Raw genomic sequence first — 27,850 nt, forward strand, 5'->3', positions numbered from 1 at the left:
GAAATATTTAATAAAAACAGTCTATGCTGAAATACCATAGCTGGTCGGGTTGTATGTGCAGGGAAAGAAGGTAGATGAATGTTTTAGCGTGCGCAGACAGACATCAGGAAATAAAAATATGAAGCAGATTCTCTTGATCCTTATGATCTGAGAAGCAAAAGGAAAATGGAGTTGAGTTGTGACAGTCAAAGGATCTGGGGGTGGTAATTGGTGGATAAATCATAAAGACACAGTCGACAGGAGTTATGGTGAAATAACAAAAAGGGGTATCTAAAATTCATCACTGTCAATCCAGGTAAGAAATTCAGAAGACACAAATATACCTCACTGTAAATGCAGTTTCATAAACCCATCTCTACCAGTCCAGGAGAGAAATTCACAATCATTGTGTCCAGGTCACAGTCTTGTTCCATGTACTCTGCTATCCTGTAAAGTTGGCAGACGTTATCCCAATTCCAAATGGCACTCTGTCAGCGCCTCGTAACACCGGATCCATTGCTCACGCCACCTGAACATGCTTAAGAAAGGATAAAGCAAACATGACTGACAAGAGAAGTCAGGGAGAGCACAGAAACAAAAGAAAAAACTTACCATCTGATGTAGATTAGTGAAACATAGAGCATTTGGAAGGGTTCAATAATGAGCAGAGAACAACTGAAATGGCAAGATGAGTTATTAAGATTTAGTACGTAAGTGAGTGAACTTGAATATAAAGAATGGTGCAAGAGTTTGTTCACATATTTAAAAGGTTACAGAGAGAATAGTAAGGTAAAACAATGAGTGCAGATGCTGGAAACCAGATTCTGGAATAGAGTGGTGCTGGAAAAGCACAGCATTTCAGGTATCATCCGAGTAGCAGGAAATTCCGACGTTTCGGGCAAAAGCCCTTCAACAGGAGTACAGGCAGAGAGAACCTGAAGGTTGGAGAGATAAATGAGAGGAGGGTCGGGATGGGGAGAAAGTAGAATAGAGTACAATAGATGAGTGCGGTGGGTATGAAAGTCAGTGAGAAGCGTGGGGGAAGGTAGCTTCAGGGCAGAGGAAATGACCTGGGAGTTGCAGTGGGAGAGGGTCTCCCTGAGATTCTTGTCGAGAGAGGAGGAAAATATTTTCAAGGTAGGCATCCTTGCAAGAGGATTCGCAGTAGGGTTAAGTCAACTATGTAAAAACAATTACTGCAGATGCTGGAAACCAGATTCTGGAGTAAAGTGGTGCGAGAAAAGCACAGCAGTTCAAGCATCTTCCGAGGAGCAGAAAAATCCGACGTTTCGGGCAAAAACACTTCATCAGCAATACAGACAGAGCGCCTGAATGGTGGAGAGATAACAGAGAGAAGAGTGCAAATTGGAGCAGTGGAGATGACGTAATGCGAAACAACGAAATGGTGCAGGTAAACACGTACTTTGCATCAGTTTTCACAGTGGAAGACAACAACAAAATACGTGAATGAAGAGACACGTAGGGAGGAAGTGAATGCAATGCTAACACTAACCAGAAGATGCCAGGGAAGCTGCAAGTTCTGAAGGGACGAAGTCACTGAGACCAGATGGACTGCATTCCCGATTTCTGGAGGAGATTGCTGAGGAGATTGTGGAGGCATTGGTCGTGATCAGTCAGTAGTCATCGGCGTCACGGTGGGTCCAAGATGAGTGGAAATTTTTTATTGCAACACCCCTTCTGAAAGAAAGAAGAGAGGCAGACACAGACTACTGGGCGGCACGGTGGCACAGTGGTTAGCACTGCTGCCTCGCAGCGCCAGAGACCCGGGTTCAATTCCCACCTCAGGCGACTGACTGTGTGGAGTTTGCACATTCTCCCCGTGTCTGCGTGGGTTTCCTCCGGGTGCTCCGGTTTCCTCCCACAGTCCAAAAGATGTGCAGGGTCAGGTGAATTGGCCATGCTAAATTGCCCGTAGTGTTAGGTAAGGGGTAAATGTAGGGGTATGGGTGGTTTGCGCTTCGGCGGGTCGGTGTGGACGTGTTGGGCCGAAGGGCCTGTTTCCACACTGTAAAGTAATCTAATCTAATCTAAAACTACTATCGGCCATGCTAACGACAGTGTTGCACAGTACTTGGGAATGGATGGTAAAATACAGCAAAGTCTGCATGTCTTCATCAAGTGGACGTCATGTCTGACAGCTATTCTAAATCTATTTGAGGAAGTACCAAACAAGTAAGGCAAAGTAGAGCCAGTGGACGTGATCTCATTCAATACCCATAAGTCCTTTGATAAGGTGCCATAGAGCAGACAGCTAAATAAGTTAAGAAGCATGCTGTTAGTGACAAGGAGGGGATTGGTTGACAGGCTGAGTGAGAACAGAGGGGTCTTTTACAGGATGGCAGCTACTGATTTTTTAAGACTTGCACAGGGTTCGGTATTGAGAGCATGATTATTCACGTTCCACGTTAAACATCTGGACAAAGGGACAGAGTACATTTTCGTTACATTTGCAGTTGACACAAACGTAGTTGGAGAGACAGGTCGTGTCAAGAAAGCTGGGAAATTTCGTAAGATGCTAGGCAGGCGTAGAGAATGGGCAAAGAAGTGGCAAATGGAATACAATATGGGATGTGTCAGGTTATGCAGTATGAGAGGAAGAAGGCAAGCTTCGAATAATTTCAGTTCACGGAAAGTGTTTAGAAATCCGAAGTTCAAAGTGACTTGGGAGGCCTAGATCAGGCAGGTTCCGTTGGAATGAAGGAAGGAAAATTCAGTTTTATAATTTATATCAAGGGGCCTCGAATACAAGAGCAGAGATGTCCAGTTGAGCATTTATATCGTTGTGGTCAGACGGCATTTGCAATCTTGCAAGAAGTTAGGCCCGATATCTAAGGGTAGGGTCAGAGTCATACAGCAGTTTAACAGACCATTCAACCTTTATATGCCATGCAGAACTCATTGCCAAATTAAAATAGACCCGCCTGCCTGCCTTTGGCCCATATACCGCCAATACATTCCTAATCAGTTACTTATCCAAACGACTTTTAAACAATTTAACTGTAGTTGCATCCATCACTTCCTCTAGCGGTTTATTGCACACAGTGACCAAAGTGTGTAAAACAAAAGCTGCCCCTCATGTCCTTTATAAATCTTCCTTCTCATACTTAAAAAATATGCCCCAGAATTCGAACTCTCTCACCTTTGATAGCAATCTTATTTATGCTCCTCGTGATTTACAAATCTCTAGAAGGCCAAACGTCGAAGTCCTCTGCTGCAGTGAAAACAAACGCAGCCTATTTTTATAACAGACATCATGACATCACTCTGGTAAATACTTTCTTAACCCTCTCCAATATAATAAAATCCTTCTCGTAACGAGGAAACAAGAACTGTACACAATATTCGAGAAGATATGATGACATTGGATAGGGACCGAAGAAGGTTTAAAAGAATGATCCTGGGGGAAAGAAATGCTTGTCATAAAATGTTGAAAACTCGGGAGCTGTACTTGATGCAGTTTAGAAGTTTGAGGAGGATCGGATTGAAACTTAAACAATACAGAGAGGGGCAAATAAAGTGGCTGTGGAGAAGTTTTCCAACTAGCACGAGAGACCAAGAGCTGACTGCGCAGTATAGAGAGAAAGGATGACCATTTTGAAGTGAGATGCTGAGGAATTTCTTCAGCACGAGGCTCGTAATTCTTTGGAACTCTTTGCCGTAGAGGACTTAGTGGTCAAGTCATTGCAATAATTCAAGACAGACGTATATAGGTCCCTGATTGATGAGAGGATCAACAGTTACAGGAGATGGCAGAAAGCAGAAGAATGAGGTTGAGAAACATATCAGCCATAACCAAATAATGGAGAGGTCTCGATGGGTTGAATGGCCTAATACTGCTCCTTTATCTTGAGGCCTTATCGCTATTGCGTGTGACTTCAATCTGCCCATAGACTGAGCAAGTCAGAGCAGTAACAATGCTATGGAGGCGACATATGTGGTGTATGTATGAGATGGTTTTCTGAGTCGCTACATTAAGAACACAAATGGAGGGCAGAGAATCCTTGATTACGGACTGTTTAATGGACATTGGTGAGCTAGCTTAGTTGGCTGGTCGACGAGATTGCGATGAAGAATGACAGCAGCAGCATGTGCACAGTTCTCGTACTGGCTTTATGAAGTATCCACATTTTCAATCCTGCGCCTTGTCTGAGGCACAACGACTCTCAGGTTAAATCACCATCAGTCAAATCGCGCGATCTCTCTCTCTCTCTCTCTCTCTCTCTCTCTCTCTTTGATTGGAAAGCTTTATTTGTATATATTTCAAGGAATAATTGACAATCCATCTCGATGGTGTCCCTCAGGAAGATTGAATAAGTCAGTGAGAGAATTCTTCATTAAATTCGGGAGTGATAGAGCTGACTTAGATTATGAGCCGAAATCTAAATAGAAGAAATGATACTCATATGAAGCGTGAGCACGGTACAATGAATTGTGGAACAGAACTTAACAAAACAAGCGTTTCAACAACATTTCCAGGAACTGCAACTGCTTCTCACTCCTGTCTGACACAAAGAAAACGGGAAACGTGGCCATGTCATGCATAACAAGCGATATTAGGCATAATATTGCACTCAAGGATCCTTACAAATTGGCTGAAAATAGCAGCAGACATTAAGAATGGGACCAGTTCAGATATCAGCAGAACATGAAGAAAGAATTAACGCAGAACGAAAATTTTGTTTAACAGTAAGCTTGAGAGAAACTTATAACGATTTGTTAAAGTTCCTGAAGGTATATGAATTGAGAGAGAAAAAAAAATCCCTTACAATGAGACACAGAGCATGTTATAATGTGGGAGAAATATATAGCATACCAAATAAATATGTATATTGGTTCTGTCATCACAGATGATAAAAGTAATATTCCTAAAGTGCTGGGAAGAAAAAGAGAGGGAGGAACTGAAGGAAATCATTATTATCACGGAGATGGTGTTGTGGAAATTGGTGAGATTAAAAGACAGTAAATTCCACCAACTGCAAATCAAACAGCAGTGTTCTTCAAGCTACCCTAAATGCAGTGAATGCGTTCTGTAACTAGAGCGTGGAGACTAAATAGAGTAAATTAATTGTCATATTTCAATACTCTATCGACTCTGAAACAATATCTAAGGCTTGGAGGTCAGTTAATGTGACCCCACTATTTATAAAAGGAAGTAGCGAGAAAACATGGAATGACAGAAATGTTAGCCTCACACTGGAAAACAGTAACTGGATTAGACAGAGTCAGCATAAATTTACGAAACTAAATTAGGAAAGGAGATTTCGTCTTCTTGTACACAAATCGCTGAACGTAAGCATGCAGGCGCAGCAGCAAGTGAGGAAGGCAAGCGGTGTGTTAGCCTTTGTACTGAGAGGATATAAACACAGGAGCAGGGAAGACTTGCTGAAATTGTGCAGAGTCTTGTTGACAGCACAACCGAGAGTGTTGTGTGCAGTTTTGGAATCCTTATCTGATAAAGGATGTTCTCCATACGGAGACTGCACAATAAAAGATTACCAGGCTGATTCATGGGATGGCAGGACTGATGTATGAGGATTCGTTAGGATGAAAATCACTCAAGTTTAGAATGATGAATTAGGATGTCACAGAAACGAGTTAAATTCTAAAAGGTACGAACAAGGTAAGTGCAGGAAGGATGCTTTCAATGACCAGGGCATCCAAACTATAGAGGGTGAGGAGGTGGCGTCACTTCGAAGAATATAGGGTAGTCCATTTAAGACTGAGATGATGATTTTATTTATTAATCAAAAACTGGTTACTCAGTGAAATTTGATGCCACAGAACGTAATTAAAGCCAGAACGTGGAATGTTGACAAGATCTAGATATTTATCGTTTTGAGGGCAAGAGTTAGCCTAAGATTGGAAAACAGTAACTGGATTGGACAGAGCCAGCAGAAATTTACGAAACTAAATTAGGAAAGGAGATTTCGTCTTCTTGTACATAAATCGCTTGGCCTAAAGAAGTAGCAAGTTACGGTGTGGAATAATCAGATAAGATCATAATGAATAACAGAGAAGGATCAAACATCACAACAAGCAGTCCTGTTCTAAATTTTCATATTTCCATTCTGTTAAAGGAGGGAGATGAAAACCAATTGTTTTTAACTGACACACACATCAGTAACACATTGTCTAGATTTAAAGAATACTCCTGTAAATACTTACCAAACAATAATCGGGGAGCAATTTAAGCATATGAACTTCAGCAATTCGAGGACGTGCAAAGTAACTTTTGAGGTTCGTACACTGGCTGTTCTGTATCTCAATTTAAATTCAGTTTTCAAATTACTGAATATTCTGACAAAAACGACATAGTATATATGAAATAAGTAAACGTCTTTAAAATGTTGCTGATGCTGGGTGGAGGAAGTGGTAGGAAAGGGTGGCGAAGGGGAGCAGTGAGAAAAACAATCGGTCGGATTTATGTTGAGGGATTGGCCACGAATGAACTCAAATTCCAAAACCCCCGTGAACCACTATCCTGCTCAGGAGTCCTCCACTTCCTGCTCCATTCTTTCCTTCTCTGACACATTTACAGTAAGGTAAGGGACAGAGGTGTTCATGGGGTACATTTTCCCATCAATTCCAGTCAGTAATACACTCCCAAGCATCTCCGAAATACACTACAACCTCATGGACCATAGCAATGATTTCAAACAATATCATTTATTTTCAACTCTATTCACGCTAAAGTTAGATCAACCAACCATGACCTGATATTTTTTTTAAAAAACTGAATCAGGAATAGCGGTCACTGACAGGGGCTTGTTTCTGAGAAGAAGACTCATGCTCTCTGTGGTTTAATTGGCGATCCCAGATAAACTATGTTTGGTTCCAGAATCATTTCATGACCAAACCTGTGACCTCTTACTGGGCTATAGCATCTGGCACTTCCCTCCCCTTTAGTCCTCACTCACCGACTGTCGATTGGAGACAACTACATTTCGTTCCCATGAGCACTCGCCACGAGCATGCTCACAGTTCATGTTAACCCTATGCATGCTGCAGGGTCCATCCCAAGTGATGACGTATAATGTTCAACAGCGAAGAAGAGGCGGTCCTACAGGACCAAACTGGAGGCATTGGTCCTTCAACCAATCATAGAATCTCATTCGCGCGCTGGGCGCTCTGATAAATCAGAGAATGCTGTCTGGCTAAAATAATCTAACCAGAACTTTCACACACCAATGCTCAATCAAAGTTCGATTGAAAAGTTCTTCCAATTCAAAACACAATTGTTAATGATGACTCTGTTCCCTTTGCCACAGACGAAAGTGAGGAAAGCAGATGCTGGAGATCAGAGTCAGCATTAGAGTGGTGCTCAAAAATCACAGCATGTCTCGCAGCATCCGACGATCATGAAAATCGAAATTTCAGGCAGGCACCCTTCATCAGTAACCTTTCACGCTGCCTATTCATGATCAATATTGCTATTATCCCTTATATTCCATCATCCCCAGGTTTCATGCACAGCGGTCTCACAGAAATTTTGTCTTTTGTTTTGCCAATCTACATTTATCTGATCGCTTTAGATTAGCATAATCAAGACTTGTTCTTACCTCATAAAAAATCGGCAGGAAGTTCACCACAATTTTCTATGAACAATTCTATTTTAACTTGCCTGAATGAAACACATATTTCTTCAGGGGCACCTCATTTTGTCTGATATGACCGTTTGCAACATGTTTCATACAGTTTTAAACGGCTATCCTCTCAGTACTGAATTAATTGACAAAACGTTTCTCATGGCAAACTTTGAAAGCGTGCATATATTTTAAAGATGAGGAAATGTGTCTGAATGAGTCGTGACTTGGACATTAGTTATCGTGAATACAAAGTAAAGACAATCAGGTTGTGATGGCGTTGACCTCTACCACATTTTCAGAAACTGCCAGATAAGCTGAATACTTCTAGCATTTTCTGATTTTTTAATATATATATATATCAGATTGCCAGTATTTGGCTTCTGCACTTGTTCTTGGGACAAAAGGGATGAAAAGTGGATCGGAAGCAGGAGCAGTCCCACTCCTTCAGTCGTGCAACTCCCAGCTCTTCCTCTGGTTTTGTAGTTTTTTTGAAAACACTAACTGGCTTTAATATTGGGTTTTAATGATAATCTAAGTGTTTACATGTTGCTCTTTAGCCTAAATATGGAATAAAAAACATCAATTAATACCAATTTCACAATTTACGTGTGCATGTCCAGGTCATAATTTTACTTTTAAGGGGAAGGCAGCATTTCATATTGGTAACAATAAACGCTAATGATTCGCAGGTGATGGATGTGAGAACACGGAATACAAATGACTGGACTTCCAGGGACAGTCGCTCTTTCTATGAACATGGACACTGTCTGATTCAGCATTACAGACTCCCATCCTTCTGCACATGATGCCTTCAGTTCTGTCTTGGTTTTGTTCCGACTGGTTTCTAATGCATGGGCTATCCAATCATCTATTATGTTGCTTTTTCTAAAGAGTGAGAATCTTTCTCTCAGAGCACACTGCCTCCGTAGTTCAATGCTTAGTTAGGGGACGAACACGGACAGGGGAATCGCTGAATGCTTCCTTTCTTTGCTGCAACCAAACTCTGGTGTTGAAATTTGAAATGGGACAACATAAGCCAATTGGGTGCAATCATCTTTTCTGGCTGATCTCTCCTGAGGCCACAGTCACTTCGCCAGCAGGTGTCTTTGTGTTTGCCTCTGTAAGTGAAATGGGGTTCAGATCACCGACTGGGTGTGAACACATCTTAAACTTCAGTCGCATACATTGTAAAACGTGACTGGATGATACCATTGCTTGAAACATTTGAGAAAACAAGGGGAGAGGCCAAGAGCTGAAAACGTGGATGATGGGCCTCTTTCCATTCTGTAAACAGTCGATGACTAGCTCAAACTTATGTACTGATAAATTAAATGTCATATGCGTTGGCAGTAAGAAGCAGTTCAACAGCTTGGAAGGCAGCACTGGTGGTGTATTGGTTAAGAGTCGGTGTTTCCTTCACTGCGGCCAGAGTTGGGTGCCTGGTCAGGGAATCAGGTTATATTGTTGCTGACAGTGACAACAGCGAGAGTGGAGCAGCTTTGATGGGAATGCTTTCAATATCTCAGATCAGTTCATGCCTCGAGAACATCAGAGATGATGTCCCTGCTCCTTCAAGAAGGGGAAGGTACCTTGACAGTCTCTGCTCATTCGGTGAGTTCATCTTTCATTCCCCTAAAGATTCACAGAGTTGAAACGGGGCTCTTTTTAATTGTTTCCTTTACACTCCCACGGGTTGCAGGTATTGGATTGGTTTGAAATTGGTAACGTGTACAGGAGCAGCGTGCGAGACGCTCCTATCTTCCCCTCCTCTGACAGCGGTCTGAGGTTGACTCTGATATTCTCGGTTGCATTCATCGATGGGAGACATTAATCGGTATATTAAGAAGTGCCACAAATAATTCAAACAGAATGAAATTCTTTCAAATGTTCTGGCTACAAAGTACTCAGAAACAGCTCATGTTTGAGAGATATTTAGTAAAACCAAGTTTAAGAAGATAAACAACTTGCTTTGCGAGATGCTTCCAATGAAGACATCAATTGTTTTGAATGATTCAGTGGAATTTTAGTTCTTTCTATTACCACAGACACATCTTTCGAGAGTGACAAATGCCTCAGGAGGGACCGACTTTCAGAAAATTAGGAATTTAACCATTTGGCTACTTCTTTCTTCACTTTAGACTTGAAAACCAGAGCATGTTTACGTAAGCAAAGAGGTAAACAGGCAGCAGGCTGCCATTCGAGGACAGGCCCAGCTATTAAGAATTGGTACACGCTGAACTTATACCTCCTGAGGCAGCCTGGCTTCCTGTAATCTCCCATCATCCTGCCTGTTTACTTTGGATTCCTCTAGTTTGTTGTTGTTACATTGGAAGAGAAGCATTAAGCCGCTCCCCGTACGTCTCCTCCCCAACTGTTTCCCCGTTACTCTACGGCTTCTACTCTCTCATGTTGCTCTTCCTGCCAAACTGTAGCATTCTTCACGTCAGCTGCTTGTTATCCACATGTTCTTCGAAGGAGAAACACAGAAGTGGAATTTCAAACTCAAACAGATTAGCCCTGGAGAAAACTACTTCACGCTTTTTCATCAGAAAGAATTCCCACATTATCTAACCCTATGATTATCTTATATGTCTCTATTAAGTCATCTCTCAATCTTCTTCTCTCCCACGAAAACAGCGTCAAGTCGCTCAGCCTTTCCTCGTAAGATCTTCCCTTCATTCAAGGCAACATCCTAGGAAATTGGCACGCTTTCCAAAGCTTCCACATTCTTCTTATAATGTGGTGAACAGAACTGTACGCGATACTCCAAGTGCGGCCGCACAGGAGTTTTGTACAGCTGTCGCATAACCTCATGGTTCCGAAACTCGGTCCCTCAATTAATGAAAGCTAAAACACTGTATGCCTTCTGAACAACCCTGTCAACCTGGATGGAAAATTTCAAGGATCTCTGTTCCTGAACACCGAGATCTCTCTGCACATCTCCACTTCCAAGAAACTTACCATTAGCACAATAATTTGCATTCCGGTTACTCTGACCAAAAATTTAAACCTCACACTTGTCCACATTAAATTTCATTTGCCACCTCTCAGCCCAGTTCTGTAACTTATCTATGTCTCTCTGAAAACTGCAACACCCGTCGTCACTATCCACAACTCCACCGACCTTAGTGTTGTTTGCAATTTTACTAACCCACCCTCATCCAGGTCGTTTATTAAAATGAAGAGCAGCAGTGTACCCAATACCGACCCTGGCGGTACACCACTGGGAACTGGTGTCCAGGATGAACAATTCCCATCACCCACCTCCCTCTGTCTTCTTTCAGCAAGCCAATTACTGATCCAAACCACTATATCTCCCATAATCCCATTCCTCCACATTTTATACAACAGGCTATTCTGGGGAACCTTCTCGAACGCCTTGCTGAAAACCATATACACTATATCAGCCGGTTTACTCTCAAAGAACTGAATAAGGGTTGTGAGGCACGACGTACCCTTCACAAAAGCGTGCTGACTATCCCTAATCAAGTTATCCCTATCAACTCCTGTCTCTTATAACATTTTCCAATACTTTACAAACAACTGAAGTAAGGCTCACTGGTCTGTAATTACTAGGATTGTCTCTACTCCCCTTCTGGAACAGGTGAACCACATTTGCTATCCTCCAGTGTTCTGACACTCTTCCTGTGGACAATGACGATTTAAAGATCAATGTCAAAGGCTAGGAAATCTCCTCTCTGGCTCCCCACTGGATCCTCGGAAAAGTCCCGTCCGGCCAAGGGGACTTATCTCCTTTCACACTCTGCAGGAATTCTAATACCTCTTCCTTGTGAACTTCATTAGTCTAACCTAGTCTGGTAGCCTATATCTCAATATTCTCCTCGACAACATGGTCGTTTTCTAGAGAGAATACTGTTGAAAGATCTGCATTTTGTGCTTCCCATTAGCCCTCTTCTCCACACACAACTTCCTACTATTATCATTGATTGGCGCTAATCTTACTCTTGTCATTCTTTTATTCTTTACATACCTGTAGAAAGCCTTACGGTTTACGCTTACCCTATCCACCAACAACGTCTCATGTCTCCTCCTGGCTCTTCTGAGCTCACTCTTTAGGTCTTTCCTGGTTGTCTTGTAATCCTCAAGCGGCCTAACTGAGCCTTCATATCTCATCCGAACATATGCTTTTTTCTTCCTCTTGACCAGAGATTCCACTTCCTTTGTAAACTACAGCTCCCACTCTACAGCTTACTCCATGCCTGACAGGTTCATACTTATCTTTGACACTCAGGAGCTTTTCCTTGATTAAGTTCCACGTTTCTAATGTGCCCGAAACCTGCAGTTTCGTTCCCCATATAATGCTTCATAAATCTAGCCTTATCGTATCGTAATTGCCTTTTCCCCAGCTTAGATCTTGACCAGTGGTATGCATCTGTCCGTTTCTATCGCTAAAGTAAACATAAAAAAATTGTGATCGCTATCACCAAAGTGCTCAGCTATTCCCAAGTCTAACTCCTGGCCGGGCTCATTACACAGTACCAAGTCTAATGTCGCTTCACCCCTTGTTGGCCTGTCTACATACTGTGTCAGGATGCCCTCCTGCACACATTGGACAAAAACGGATCCATCTATAGTACTCGTACTATAATGTTTCCAGTCAATATTTGGATAGTTGAAGTCCCCATGACAACTACCTTGTCTGTCTCATTCCTTTCTTATCGAGAATCATCTTTGCTATCCTTTCCCCAATATCTCTGGAAGTATTCGGAGGCCAATAGAAAACTCCCAACAGGGTGACCTCCCGTATACTGTTTATAACCGCAGCCTATACTACCTCAGTTGACGAGTCCCCTAACATCCTTTCTGCAACTGCAATACTGTCCTTGACCAAGAATGCCTCTTTTACCATCTTCTCTGTTCTCACTGAAACATCTAAATCCTAGGACCTGCAACAACCATTCCTGTGCCTGCTCTTTTTATGTCTCCGAAATGGCCACAACATCGACGTCCCAGGTACCAACCCATGCTGCAAGTCCATCCACCTGATTCCAGATGGTCCTGGCGTTGAAGTAGGCACACTTCAAACCACCATCTTGCTTGCCGGTGCCAGCTTGCGACCATGATACTTGATTTCGGATCCCCATACTCTCAACCTTTTCTGTACTTGAACTACAATTTTGGGTCCCATCCCCCTGCTGGATTAGTTTAAACCCACCCACAATAGCCTTTGCGAATATCCCCCCAGGATATTTGTACCCTTCTGGTTCAGACCAAGAACATCCTGCGTGTGCAGGTCCTACCCATCCCAGAAAGAGCCCCAATTATCCAAGAATCCAAAACCCTCCCGCATGCACCATCCCTGTAGCCACGTGTTAAACTCCAATCTCTCCCTATTCCTCACCTCTCTAGCACGTGGCACGGGCAACAAAACAGAGACAACAGCTCTGTTTGTCCTAGCTCTAAGCTTCCATCCTAGCTCCCTGAATTTCTGCCTTAAATCCCCATCTCTCTTTCTACCTATATTGTTGGTGCTCGATGGACCATGACCTGGGGCTGCTCCCGTTCCCCCTTAAGGATCCCAAAACACGATCAGAGAATTACGATCCGTGGCACCTGGGAGGCAACACACCTACTGTGAGTCTCTTTCGTCCCCACAGAACCTGCTATCTGTCCCATAACTATGGAGTCCCCAATGACTATTGCTCTGTTCCTCTCCCCCCTTCCCTTCTAAGCTGCAGGGACAGACACTGTGCCATAGCCCTGTGCCCCACTGCTTTCCCCTGGTAAGCCGTCCGCCAGAATAGTATCCAAAACGGTATTCTTATTGTTAAGGGGAATGGCCACAAGAGAACCTTGCAGTGCCTGCCAGTTCCCCTTCCGTCCTCTGACTGTAACCCATCTGCCTTTTTCTTGCACCTGAGGAGTGACTACCTCCCTGTAACTATCCTCAATAACCCTATCTGCCTCTCGAATGATCCGAAGTTCATAGAGTTCTCGCTCCAGTTCCCGAACCCGGTTTTCGTGGAGCTGGAGTTGGGTGCACTTCCCGCAGATATAGTCAGCAGGGACAATAGTCATGACCCTTACCTCTCACATTCGGCAGGAGTAACATTCAAATGCCCTCACCTCCATTCCCACGATTCTAAATGCCCAAAGAGACTGTTGAAAAATCAAAGAATAAAAAAAGAACTCGTTATCTTACCAATCTTACATTAACCGCATCTCAACCCACCTACCACACTCTCAGATACCTTGCCTCCTCCTATTTGTCTCTATACCGCCTCGGCTCACAAGCCTCATTTCGAATGAAGAGTTCTTGCCTGAAACGTCGATTCTCCTGCTTCTCGGGTGCTGCCTGCCCTGCTGTGCCTTTCCAAGTCCACACTCTCTCCTCAGTGGCGAGGCAGTGGATTTGTGTTGGGGACTGAAGATAGAGGCCACACTTTTGCACGATTCAATTGTAGGAAATGTCTGCTCCAACAGGACAGGATATCAGAGAAGTCCGGAGAGTGTTTGACCTCGAGTGAATAGGGATTTGATGGTGATCGCATCCACCTGTTGACCTGCTCCTACTCAGAAGTGGAGGCTGTGTCTGAAAGATTCTGGCAAATTTCCTGTCAAATCGTTTGTGCCTAAATCCCTTAACTTCAATCCTAGCTTCAGGCACAATCCAGAGTCTGTGAGAGACTCTTTCTCATTCTATTGATTTAAAAAAATATATAACATCAATTTCACAGCATATTAGAAGGGAAAGTTTTAATAAACAATCACTCCACCATGATAAGATAGAACTTGTTAAGAGTTTGAACATGGAAGGAAAAGGCTTCGGTTACGGTGGGAGAGAATCGTTAACTTGTGTGTATGGACAAGGCTTCTGCTTGCATCAGAGCTCACAAACTACAATTGTAGTCATATTTAAGTGAGACTGCAGATAAGTGATGATTCATTTCTCCATCTGAGCAGAAACCCCATGAAAGCAATGATACCAGGAACAAACTCAATGTGTGGAAAGGGATAAACTCCTTCTCTGACCTACTGCGACACCTGCTCGATCACAATGACGAGAAATCATTTCAATGTCTGGATTGCGGAAAATGCGATAAAACGTCCAGTGATTGGATTATCCAACACCATGTTCATACTAATGAGAAAACTTTCATCTGTCCAGATTTTGGAAAATATTATCAGACCTTTGTGTAGTTGATGCATGGGAAATATGTGGACACGAATGAAAGTCCTTTAGAACTTCTGGGGTCCTGGCGTCCGATCCACGTGCTCACACAGAGGGCAGACATCTTCAATTCCACAACTGTGGGACGTGCTGCAAATGTCCGATCGACGTGAAGTCCTATCAACATTGCTACCAGATCTTTTCAACGCCCAGACCGTGACAAGTGTAGCAAATGTTCCTGGGGACTGACATGGCATCAATGTGTTCACAAAGAAGAGACCCTTTACATGCTGAGGTTGTGGTAATCACTATACCAGTTCCTTGGGATCGTTTAATCATGAACATCTTCACATTGTGGAGAGACCGATCAAATATCCAGTGTGTGGGATGTGCTCTCCAGTCTCTGCAGGTCTGATGTTCCATCGACATTCTCACAAGTTGAGAGACATTTCAATTGTTTTCATTGTGGGACTCGGTTCGGGCGATCATCTCAACTCTCAGTACACCAGCGAGTTTGCAGTGGGCAGAACGTATTTACCTGCTACATTTGAGAAAAACAGTTAGCTCACTCATCGACCCTGCAGAGACCGCAGAGAGATCCACTGGGGGAAGGAATTCACTCACTCATCGAGCCTGCTGAGACAGCGAAGATGTTACATCTCTCAAATGCGATTGGACTTCGTTGTTCGTGACATTCAGGACTGAAAGCAAAGTTTTAATATATTAGATAAATGTCAATCAAATCAATTCTGTATTCAATACCGTAGGAGAGGTCAATATTAGGATGGGATTCCGTAGTACTTGAAGAATCAACACAGGTTCTTAAGGACAAATGTAATAGAATTCTATGAGGAAGTAATGAGCAAGTGAGAAACATTATATTCTGAGAATTTGATCAGCTTGAATTCGCAGCAGGCATTTGTCAAGGTGCAGGATTGGAAACTGCGAAAAAAGAGTCTATGGTTTGAGGGGCAAAGTACTGGCATGGCTTGAGTTTGGGCTGACTGGCTGAAAACAGTTGGGTGAAGGGGTCTTTTCCAGAATGGCAGCGCATGACGTGTGGGGTTCAGCAAGGGTCAGTTTTGGCACCACAACTATTCCCGTTATGCGTGAATGATCGGGTCAAAGGACCTGAGAGTGTTGTTGATATTTTGAAGAATACACAACAAAAGGTAGAAGGACAGATCGTTTTGAGGAAGCGGGCAGGCTGCGGAATTACGTGGACTTGCTGGATGCTTGGATAAAAAAGGTTGCAGTTAGAACACTGTGTCGAAAAGAGTGAGGTCATAAAGTAATGGCATGATTAGAGGCATAGACCATTTTGTGACGCGGAAAGGCTTCAGAGATCTCTCGGTTAAAGGCACTTGAGAAATCTAGTTGAGGTTTCTCTGATGTTTAACATGCAAGTTATGTTGGTGTTAGGAGGGTAAATGCAATGTTTGCATTCATTCAAGCAAGTTAAGAACCAACTGCAGAGGTTTGCAAATGAAGCGATAAGAGGCTCTCGTCAGACGCATTTGGATTATCTAGAATAGCTTTTGCCCTCATGTCGAAGGGGAGATATATTATGAGTGGTGGATAGAAGGTTTACAATGGCTGACACAGTGGTGAGCACTGCTGTCTCCAGCCTGAGCAACGCTGGTTCAATTGCTTCGTCTGGCGACTGTCTACAGTTTGCACGTTCTTTCCGTGTCTGCGTCAGTTTCCTCCACAGAAGAAAAATACGTTATTGACGTCATTTTGCCATGGGAAATGCAGAGTTACAGGAATCGGGTAGAGGTGTGAGCTTAAGTATGTTTCATTGGTTCTTCTTGGGCTGATTTGCCTTTTCGCACATTTTCAGGATTCTATTAGAACAACGTTGATCGCAAGGATGAGGGACTTGTCGTATAAGAATTTATTTTTTTTTTTAAATCACAGTTTCCATGTAAACATGCGATCTCAAGTCAATCTCTTGAACAATATGAGGAGTGGAGGGGCATTCTTCAAAGGATATCATGAAGGCAAAACGACCATATTAGATAGCCTTAGCACATACATTTAAGGATAAAGTGAAGATATTTTATAAGTACTTTCAGAGCTCGAGACCAAATAGGATCCCAGAAAGATGCAAGAGCTCAAATTTGTCTTGCACCTCAGCAGATGGGAGAGATATTAAATATTCATTTCACATTAGTGAACGAAATGGAGGCTACAAACATTGATGTTTTGAAAGTGGTTCACATTGAAAAGAGGAAGTTCCGGAAGATTTGGAAAATATAAAGTTGGATATTTCTCTGGGATCTGATGTCGTGCAGCAAGGGCTTTTTGGGAAAACAGGGAAATAAACGGTTGGGCCGTTGGTAGAAATATTTACATCATCTATTTCTGCGAGCAATGTGCCCAATAAATAGGGTGTGGTTTTGTTGAGGAAGGGATGAATGGAGAAAACTGAAAATGATAGACCTGTGAGGCTTGCTAAGGTCGTTGTTAAGTTGTTGGAAGCAATTCTGAACAATCGAATTTATTAGTATTTTGAGAGACGAGGAATGAATAGGGCTAATCAGTTTGGTTTTGTGCGAGGGAATTTCTGTCTCACAAATATGGTTGGGTTTTTGGAGGACGTAACCAAGAATATTGATGAGGACTAAGTGGTAGGCATTGTTCAGATGGAATCAAATAAATCCTATTAAAAGGGTCCACAAGGTTGATTAATTTTTAAAGTTCAATAACATAGAATGGAACATAAGCTTTACAATAAGATATAAAATTAGTTTCATGGTAGAAGGCATGAACGGTGGTGGAAGGCAGTGTTCTGACTGGAGGACTGTTACCAGCTGTGTTCCACAGGGTTTAATGCTGAGCCCACTTTCGTTTTTCATTCATGCAAATGATTTAGATAAAAATGTATAAAGCATGGTCAGTGACTTTGCAGATGAGAACAAGATTGGTAGTAGAGTGGACAGTACAAAAGGTTATGTCAGGTTGTAACAGTAGATTATTAGTAAAAAATACTGAAGTAATTTATTTGATTTATTTGATTTCATGTTGGTAATCAAATGCTGAACCCAGCAGCTGGAACGAAATCAGAAGCACTGTGGTCAGAGCAAACGCTCACTGTTGATGAAATACCCAGGAATCAGGGTGATGTTCCTGAGCAATTACCTGTGTGTGATAACATCACCCACATGAGTACACAGCATTTGGGTTTGCGCAAACAGGTGATCTCGACAAAGAATGTGAATGTCTGTGAATAAATCGAAAAGGAGATTTATCAGAACAGTCAAAGAAATGCGGAATATTACATCTAATATCAGGGTGGAAAAGTTGAAGTTATTCTACAGAGATCAAAAACGATTCAGGTGTGATTTGTTCAATATACCGAGGTTTTAATACGTTTAGGAAGTTAGAGAAAGAGCAGCTATTCCCGTTTCATAGGAAACAAATTTATGATATTGCGCAAGAATTACTGCGAGTCAGAAGGTAAAACTTCAATGTTGCATGTGTCTTAGCGAATAAAGTGGCATGATTTAATCTTGATACATACTTTGGTTTCCGTGTTCGCATCTGTAACTCCTCCTCTGACACGGTGTAAAATAATTTTGCAAAGGTCATCTTAGTCAGCTCGGGACTGATGTTGAGAAAAGAAGAAATATTTATGTTTTTTTGGAGCTTGTTGTATTTACTTTCTCCATGCCTCACTCTGTGCAGAAGGACTAAAAAGCTCCATTCCTGTCAGCGTAGGTGAGACATTCGCAAAACCAGCAAATATTATCACCCACATTGCTTGACCTCAATAGTCACCACTTTGTGACACGGTAAGTTTCATTGGCAAAGAAAGCACATTTATCACCATGAAGCTTTCTTTCACTGTCTGTCCGCCAGTCCATTCATTTTGATCACTGCTGTTCTGATAAATTTCACGTCTTCTCTCCTGTTGTTCTTCCGTAATTCGACGGAACCTCAAACCAAATCCTAGCATCATATTGATTTCGATTGTTTACATTACATCAATAACTAGACCAGAACAAGCTTGCAGGAAATTGAATAACACAAAAAAAAAAGATTTTTAAAATATCCTTCCAGAACATTAACTGACTACAGAGTCAGAATATGAGAAATGTCAGAGTGCAATGATAATTAGTCCATTTCACAATCCTGAACGAGCTCAGTCTTTGCAAAATGTTTATTTATAATTGTGACAATTCCCTGGGGCAGATCCTCCCTCAATCCACAAAAATGTATGCTGCCGAAAACTAGTTCAGTTCTGATTAAAATGGGTCAGCATACTTTCCATCAACCCAAAGTTTCCTGCGCCATGTCAATTGAAGTGCATCCAGATGAGGTTAGACTTCCCAGCCTCTGCTCCCACTGCTCCCTATTCCATGTCAACAGAATTTGTCCAGCCGAGTTTGGAGCTCCCAGTCTGGGCGTTTCACGCGCCTCTCTGCCGTCATAGAAGAACTGCATGCTCACGGACTTCGTCACTGGCAGATAGAGTACAGATACACGCGTTCATTCCGCTCTCAACTTCCGATCGGATCTTCGCCACTGCACCACTAAATTTCTCTGATTCCAGACCTGGGAACCGGTGTGATGTGAGTGTTCAACAGTCGTTACTACGTTGTCCCGCGGCACTGATAACGTAATAGTGTGAAACTTCGTTGTTATTTAAATCTACATTTCAACAATTTGTGCACTAGCGCCTGTACATTTCATCTATGCAAGAAATCTATTGAACTCAGTCTTCAACATTCTCAATGATGGAATCTCCACAGCCACTGAGGACATCTAAGATGACGATTCATTCCAATCTCAGTGGGTTGTCCTCTTGTGCATGTGGTGCTGTTCCTCGCCAATCTCAGCCATTGCATTTATTGCTTTTACTGTTGGTTATTTTTTCATGTGATCGTATAGTGGCTCATCCTCTGCATTGTGGCCGAAGCAACCTCCATTCAAATCCGAGTATCAGTAATGCGCATTTGTTCCATGTTACTCCACATAACCTGTGCGAAACAGACGCAGAAAGGGAACATTCAAATTTAAAGTTAAAATACTCTATACGGTGATGATTTTATTGCTTCAAACTTTATCTCCACCCAATCTCGGAGATGTTCTCCCTTTCTAAATCACTATTCTTCCTTTTCATCCCTCCTTCCATGTCACTGGGGCATTGTACAAATTAACATTCGCTTTCACATTGACACCGTGAAGTTAGTGTTGCAGCTGTAACTCTTGTTCGGTGAACGTGCCCCAATGCCACAATGAGGACCTTTAAGACACTCAATGCAATCAGATAATGTGGTTGGGTTATCATTCCTCGTGTATAGTGTTTGATTTGCATGGACCAGAGATCATTGGAGCACTGGGTTCATGAAAAGGACACAGAACAGTTTCGAGGGAAAGAGACTTTATTGGAATAGACCAATATTTGTGAATTCCCCACATTTATTTAAAGTTTTGATTCGTCTCTCGTTAGATTATTACGTACAATTCTGCAATCCACACAACAAAAGCGATATGACACCTGTGGAAACGGTGCAGAAGTGATTTGCCAATATATTGTCTGGATTGAAGAACTTCAGCTCTGATAGAGTTCAGACAGACTGGACTTATTTTTGTGAGAGCAGGAGAGATTGAGAGGAGACAGTATTGAGATGTAGGAACTAATGAGGGGCATGGTTTGGGTAAACTTAACGAAAAGTTTCTCTATGATGGAGGGTTCAATCGAAAGGTAGCCATAGATTTAAGGTAAGAGTCATAAAAGTTCGAGTAGCTGTAAACAAAATAACTTGATCAGCCTGCGAGTGGTTGGAATCTGGACATCACTGTCTCTATGCGTCAGAGCGGCAGAAATTCGAATAACCTTCAGAGATATTTAACTGTAAATTTGTAATGCTTAAGGCATACAACGTTAAATGATGGAAAATGGGATGAGGATAATCAAGCAGGTGTTATTGACAAGGGCATGCACAAGTAGCTTGCAGCCTCAGTTAGCTCTGACATCCATCGGGTGGCATTTCGTCACCTCAGTTGTCACGTGGGAGGCCAGGGTTCATATTCCCGCTGGGGCGGCTCTGACTTTTTCTGGGGTTCAAGGTTTCTGTAAAGATCTGTAGTTCCGGTGAAGGGTGTAGATGGTGTGGGGATGTTCGGTGGTTTTGGGAAGTTGGTTTGCAGCCGTTTCCTCCGCTTTCTTTGTGATATCTTCATGCAGATGAAATTCGTGTGAAGCGCTGCTGTCCTGCAGCATTTCGAATTGGTTTGATTTCCTTCCCACTGCTTTCATTTGCTGGTTCTTGTCGTTTCTTTGCATGTCCCAGTATGTAGGGTCCAGATCAACCTGTTTTTTTGATGGAGTCATTGGATGATTGTCGTCATTCTCGAAATTCTCTGGCTGCACTCTGATTAGCTTGTGCTATTATGTTTGTTTAGTACAAGTCGAATTTGTTGTCCTCGACATCACTCTGCATTGCTACTCGGACCAGCTGGTTGTGTTGTTTACTGGATCCTCCAGTAATATTTTGCAACAATAGATATTTCCGCATATTCATTGCCAAAATCAACACAAGGAGGACATGCCATTACCCAACACACCTAGTACGCATCATTATAGGTAAAAAAAAAATGTTACCGCACGTAAAGCCAGACTCCTCTGACCACTTGGAGTTATGAGACAGCATTAACCGAAAGCCCCGTTTGACAACAACTCACCAAAAAAGGACCCAATATCCACCATATGCAGTACAAATTTGGACAAACAATGTTGCACGTTGTGACTGTAGGAAACATTACAGAGGACAGACAACTCATGATACGCATTGATGAAGATCAACTTGACACGAATCACCACTGCCAGGTGTCCTGAGTAGTTTGAAAATATGTTGCTGGAAAAGCGCAGCAGGCCAGGCAGCATCCAAAGTGCTCCAAACAAAACATTCCCAGAGTCTGGTATCTCTTGACAAAGGAGGTTTATATATCTTTGTAGATGGTGCAAAACAGAAGATTGTGAAAAGTTTCTGGGAAAATGTTGTCACTTTAAAAGGTTAGAAATCTTTCCATTCTTTCGGAAGCCGTTACTTTGACTCTGATGTTCACCAGATATGAATTGATCTGTGATATTGATGGATTCACGTTCCTTCAAGTCAGGATGTCAAATCTCATCTCAGCTCCGGTGCAATTAGAAAACGCGGGAACAGATAGGACACTGAAAGGCTGGAAGTGAGACGATCCCCGTGGGAGGATAATTGGTTTGCGGTGTGATGGGTGTGTCTGTAGAGTGTGGGATCAGACTATTCCCATGTCTTCACCGTGAACTTAACAGTATTTATTTCGGAGAAGTAACGCTAATTAAGGACGCTTGTCAATATGGGATGAGCAGGATGCAGCTTGCATTCAGGGATCATTGAAGTCATTGACGCTCTGTGGCGATGTTCGTCAGTGCGTTCAGCTCATCACTGAGAGGTTGCTGTTCTCTCACGATTCAGGAACAGAGGGACAGCTGTTCCCACACCATCTGGTTTTTTTTTGGCCGAACAGTTCCGAGTTTTAACCGAGGTCAGGAAAATGTTCCTCATAAGGCTCGAAGGGAGAAACTCCAAGTTTTAGGAGAGTTGTATCCTGGTGACATGTATGTGTCTGCAAAGCGTGAGATCAGACTGTTCCCATGGTCCACAATGAATGCCCCAGAATTCATTTTGGAAATGTCAAATCAATTGAGGGCAATTTTCATTCTGCGAAGGGCAGTAGAAAGCTTGAGTTCACTGACAGTCTGCTTTTGGAGATCCTGCGAGGGGCCTGCAACAAGGGAACTCCCCAGTCACTGTGGAGCAATTAGTCCTCTCGTTTGATTGTTAACCTAAAAAAGGGTGTACCCACGCATGGAGCGATCGCTGTTCTTATCCACCGAGTAGCAATGCAGAGTGATGTCGAGGACAACAAATTCGACTTGTACAACACAAAAATAATAGGACAAGCTAATCAGAGTGCAGCCAGAGAATTTCTTTTAATAGGGTCTGGGATATGTATCCAAACGGAAACCAAATCCAATGAGGAACCACAAATGCGTTTCTGTATTGTTGAATGGCAAGTGAAGGGTTGTGGACACTCGGAATTTAAAACAAAAACAGAAACTGCTCAAGGAACTCGGCCGGTTTGTCAGTACCTCTGAGAGAAGATAGCGTTCTGAGAAACTCCTGAAGAAGCTCTGAATCGTTGTCTCTATTTGTCTCTCCCCAGATGCTGCCAGATCTGTTTAGTTTCTCCTGAAATCTCTCCATTTCTTTCTAACTGAATAACCATTTCAACCATCGAGATTGTTTACACAGACCACACATGTCCTGACATTTAACATTGTCGAAACTGTGGTGATTGAATTCAAACAAACCGAACAGTGATTGCCTGTCCCTCAACCCCTCAGGTAGGGAGAATTTGAAACCAGTTTAGTAGCGCGCTTCGGCACTTGTGGCCAAGTGGTTGACGCGATTAGTATTAAATCCACTGTGAATTCCTCACGCAGTTCAACATTTTGCGTACTGTGACTGAGAGCCGAGCGAGAACTTGAAGAGTGCTTGCTCTCTGCATTTGTTTGAAATTCAAATCGCAGGATTAGGTGAAATGCGTATAACTCAGACAGGCAACCAACCACCTGTCAGGATGGAAAATGCAGCAAACTCCAGAGCAGGTAAGACCCATTTAGTTGTACACTTCCATTACTGAATATGTTTGCCCCTCTGAATCAAGTGACGCCAGATGGGATAAAAACAGTTCAGGGGATTGTGTTGGACTGGTGCTGACTTAGTGGGCTAAAAGGGTGTTGTTGTGTAAGACAATTCCATGGACAGCTGTGAGGAGGTCAGTTTGTGAAGTAAAAGGACAATCTTTGAAATATGTCCCTCGGCGAGGAAGGGGTCGAAGCTACTCTCCCCTGATCTTACTGTCAGTCATGGTATTCATTGGGACATCTCAATTGGTAATAACTATTACGGTGCATTTTTGTGGAATCAGTCTATATGATAATCAGGACGATGAGACCGTGATGTCTCATTACCCAGGCGAGAGCAAGCCCTTGCAGCTTACATTCCCTGGCTCTGCTTTTGAGATAAAGATTACTTTCTCAATGTGACTGTGTTTAGATCAAACAGTTCATTGACATCGGGACTAGACGTTCAGAGAAAGATGGAGGTGTTACAGGAATAGAAACAGAACAAGACGAGACGTGAAAGTGTTTAGATTTTGCCTTGTATCCGTTAATTTTGGTGAAGAATGTCTGCCGGGAGCAATCCTGTCAGGTCTCAGGAGCCAGACGGCTTGTTTGGTGGGATTTATGTTATTGAAAGTTACACATGAGAAACGTGTTCGACTATTTCAGCTCAGTATCCATTTCATATCGCGGCTCACCACAGCGGTGCACATTTTCTAGTGAAGTGCCTTGTATTCCACTTAAAGCCGCCTTTCTCCAGGGAAACTTGCAGACATAAAGCACATGGAGTGGGTATAATTTGAGGACTCTGTCACTGTCGTGGAATGTGCCTGTGTGATTGCCTCTGGACGTGAACATGAGAATACGTTCCTCAAAGGAGTTGCAACAGTGTGACCAGGTCAACTTTCAGTACCATTGTTATGTCATTTAAGATCACAGAGAGAATATCTTTGCTGCAAACTGGGACGAGAATAGATGGATGTCTGATAATGTGCCCTTCACGATGGACGAACGGCCCTTCACTACTCCCCCTCCCCGCCCCTCTCACGCTTTTTAAACTTGCTGCCAGAGAACAGCTGACCTGATGAGAAAATCGCTTCACACCCTTACATTATCTTTTTATTGTCCATTCTCCTGGCAATTATGCAAACTTACTTACCATGCTTTCTATCTTCCCACCTACATCATTTATCTAAATGAAACAAATGAATGTGCGTTCAGCCAATGGGACACCATTGGTAACAGTCTTCCGGGCTGAAAACTACCCTCCACCACAATTCTCAGCAGCATGTTAATAAACTAATTTTATATCTAATGAGAAAACTTACATTGATCTCTTTGTGATCTAACTTTATGAATTAGTGAAGCGTGTGGAACCGAGTAAAAGCATTTATTAAAGTCCAAGTGAGCAAAGTCTACCACTATGTCCTCATTGATCTTCTTGGTTACGCCCTCAAAAAACTCAATCAATTTTGTGCAAAACCATGCTGATTATCCCTATTCATTCCTTGAATCTAAAAATTCAAATAAAACCTATCCTTTAGAATTGCATCCAACAACTTACCCACGACCATAACCAGACACACAGGTCTATCGATCCCAGGCTTCTTAATTAATTCCTTTCTAAATAAAGGCATAATATTAGCCATCCTCCAGTCATTCGGCACCTCACTCGTAATAATAGATGATAAAAATATTTCTACCAAGGGCCAAAAGTTTCTTTCCCTAACATCCCACAATGTTCCGGGATTCCGGAGATCGAATCCCAGAGAAATATCCAACTTCATATTTTCCATGTCCTCCACCACATTCCCTTTTCAATGTGAACTTCTGTCAAACCATCAATATTCATTTGTACCCGCCATTCTGTTCTCCAAGGTGTAAACTGACGCGAAGTGAACATTATATGTCTCTCCATCTGCTGAGATTCAAGACAAAGGTGAGCTTTTTTCATATTAAAGTGGTCCTATTTGTTCTCAAGTTCTTGATGTACTTGTGGAATCTCTTCAGATTATATTTAACTTTATGTTTTGAGGCTATCTCATATTCTCGATTGACCTTTATGATGTCCTCCTTAAGAATGCCTCTCCACTCCCTATATCGTTCAAGACATTCACTTGAAACCATGTGTTTATATGGAAGCTGTCATCTCCTTTAAAAAAATTCTTATGACAAGGCCTAAATCCCTGCGATCAACGTTGTTCTCATGGAATACCGACAATGTGAAAACAGGCCATTCGGAACAAGAAATCCCCACTAATCCTGCGAAGAGAATCACACCCAAACTCACACCTCCACCCAATTCCTTCACTTTGCATTTCCCACGACCAAAGAACGTCAGCCACACATCTTTAGTCTGTGGAGGAAACCCAGGCTGAAACGGAGAGGATGCACCAACTCCAAATTCACAGTCGTCCAAAGTAGATATTGAACCAACATCGCTGAGGCTGCAAGGCATTAGTACTCACCACTGAGTCAGCCATTATAATCCTCCTCTCCATCACTCAAAACATATCATCACTTAGATATGGGCCAAAACCTACTCCCAATGTTCCAAATGCATCTGTCCAGAGCTTCCTATTGACTGAGGTGTAAGCCTCTGTCCGTTCATTCTCATTAGCTTGAACAGAAGCCTACATTGTATTTGCCTTCTTCATCACAAACTGAAATTGCATGCTGAACATAAGAGAAAATTGAACTTTGAAATCTTTCTGCTTTCAGGAAATTGTCTCTGCCTCTACTCTTTCCACCAAACAAATGACCACATATTTTCCACAAAGTATGCCAATTGCAACTATTTTTTTCGAAGCACCACGTCCGTTCAAGTCATTCTGCAGCATGTCCGCTTCATCAATAAGATCTGCCCTTCCACCTATCATTGTGTCTTCTTCAAATGGAGCAACAACACCCTCAGTTCCTTTGAATGGATCATCCATACATAATGTGAATAGTTGTAGTGCCAACACTGACTCCTCTGAACTCCATTAGTCACGGGCTGCCATCCTGGAAGAGACCCCTTTACCCAACTGTTTGCCTTCTGCCAGTCAGCCAAGCCTCAATCCAGGGCCTCTTATTCAGCAGTTTGCCGTACTGCACCCTGATATATGTCTGTGGAAATTCAAGATGGTCACCTCCACAGGCTTAACTTCGTCTCACTTGCTCATGACATCCAGTCCTGTTGGAGCAGACATTTTTTACAATTGAATCATTGCAAAACTGAAACCTCTGACTTCAGTCCCAAACTCAAAATCCACTGAGTCGAAAGTGTGATACTAGAAAAGCACAGCAGGATACGAAGCAACGAATGAGCAGGACAATCGACGTTTCGGGCACGAGCCTTATCAGAAAGATGCTTGTGAACCGAGCGATAAAGAGACAAATGGGCGCGGGTGTGGCTGGGACAAGGTAGCTGTGAGTGTGTTAGGTGGATGGAGGAGGGGATGTTGATGATAGGTCGCAGCGCAGGGTGGAGCAGATAAGTGGGAAGGAAGATGGACAGACAGGACAGTTCATAAGAGCGGCGGAAGTCCTGGAACTGAATGAATTTGGATGCGTGGGAGGGAGAGTTGACGTATTCGACCAGGAGCCAGAGGTGTTGTTTGGTGCGGGTGTCCCGGAGATGTTTTCCAAAGTGGTCTGTAATTATGCATCCAATTTCCTCAATGTCGAGGAGACTGCAAAAAGAGCAATGGATACAGTAAATGACATGGTGGAAATGCAGGTGAAACACTGATGGACATGGAAGGGTCCTTTGGGACCTTGCAAAGAGTTGAGGTGTGGAGGTGTGGGTGGATGTTTTTCAAATCCCGTGTTGTAATGAGAAGGTTGCTGGGAGGGGACGGCGGTTTGGTGGGGGCGTGCACTTGACAAGGGAGTCAAAGAAGGAAAGATCTTTGGAGAAAAAGGATAGGGGTGGGGAGGGAAACACATCTTAGTTGGTGGGATTCATTTGCAGCTGACGGAAATACGGGAAGATGACATGATGTCGATAGACACTGCTGGGTTTTAAAGTGATTTAGAAGGGAGTTCCGTCCTCGTCATAGTTTGAGGGAAGGGTTTTGGGAGCGGAATTGAGGAAAGTGGATGAGATGAGTTGGAAGGCATCATCGACCACGTGCTGGGAGAAAATGCCTCGCCACTGATTCAATCTCCTCCCTGGCAATTGTCTAAGTCTGAAAAGGCACGTCATAACTATATTGACATTATTCACCTCGTGATGTGTTATTAGCCACATATCACCGTAATCACCATGTCAGCCTAATTGCACTTCATGAACATCATTAACTCTTCCACTTCTCTGCTCTTCTTCACCTCAATCTGAAATCCATTCGTTTGGACGACACGGTCGTAGTACACATCCATGCGTCCTTTCAAATTCCCACCCTGCTGTGGTGCTAGTGAGGCAAGGAATAGGGAGAGAGAGCAGTTGAACATGTGGCCACAGGGATGGTG

The sequence above is a fragment of the Chiloscyllium plagiosum genome, unplaced genomic scaffold, assembly GCF_037043375.1.
Source record: "Chiloscyllium plagiosum isolate Xiang-an unplaced genomic scaffold, Cpla_swu_hap1 HiC_scaffold_42, whole genome shotgun sequence".
Taxonomy (NCBI): domain Eukaryota; kingdom Metazoa; phylum Chordata; class Chondrichthyes; order Orectolobiformes; family Hemiscylliidae; genus Chiloscyllium; species Chiloscyllium plagiosum.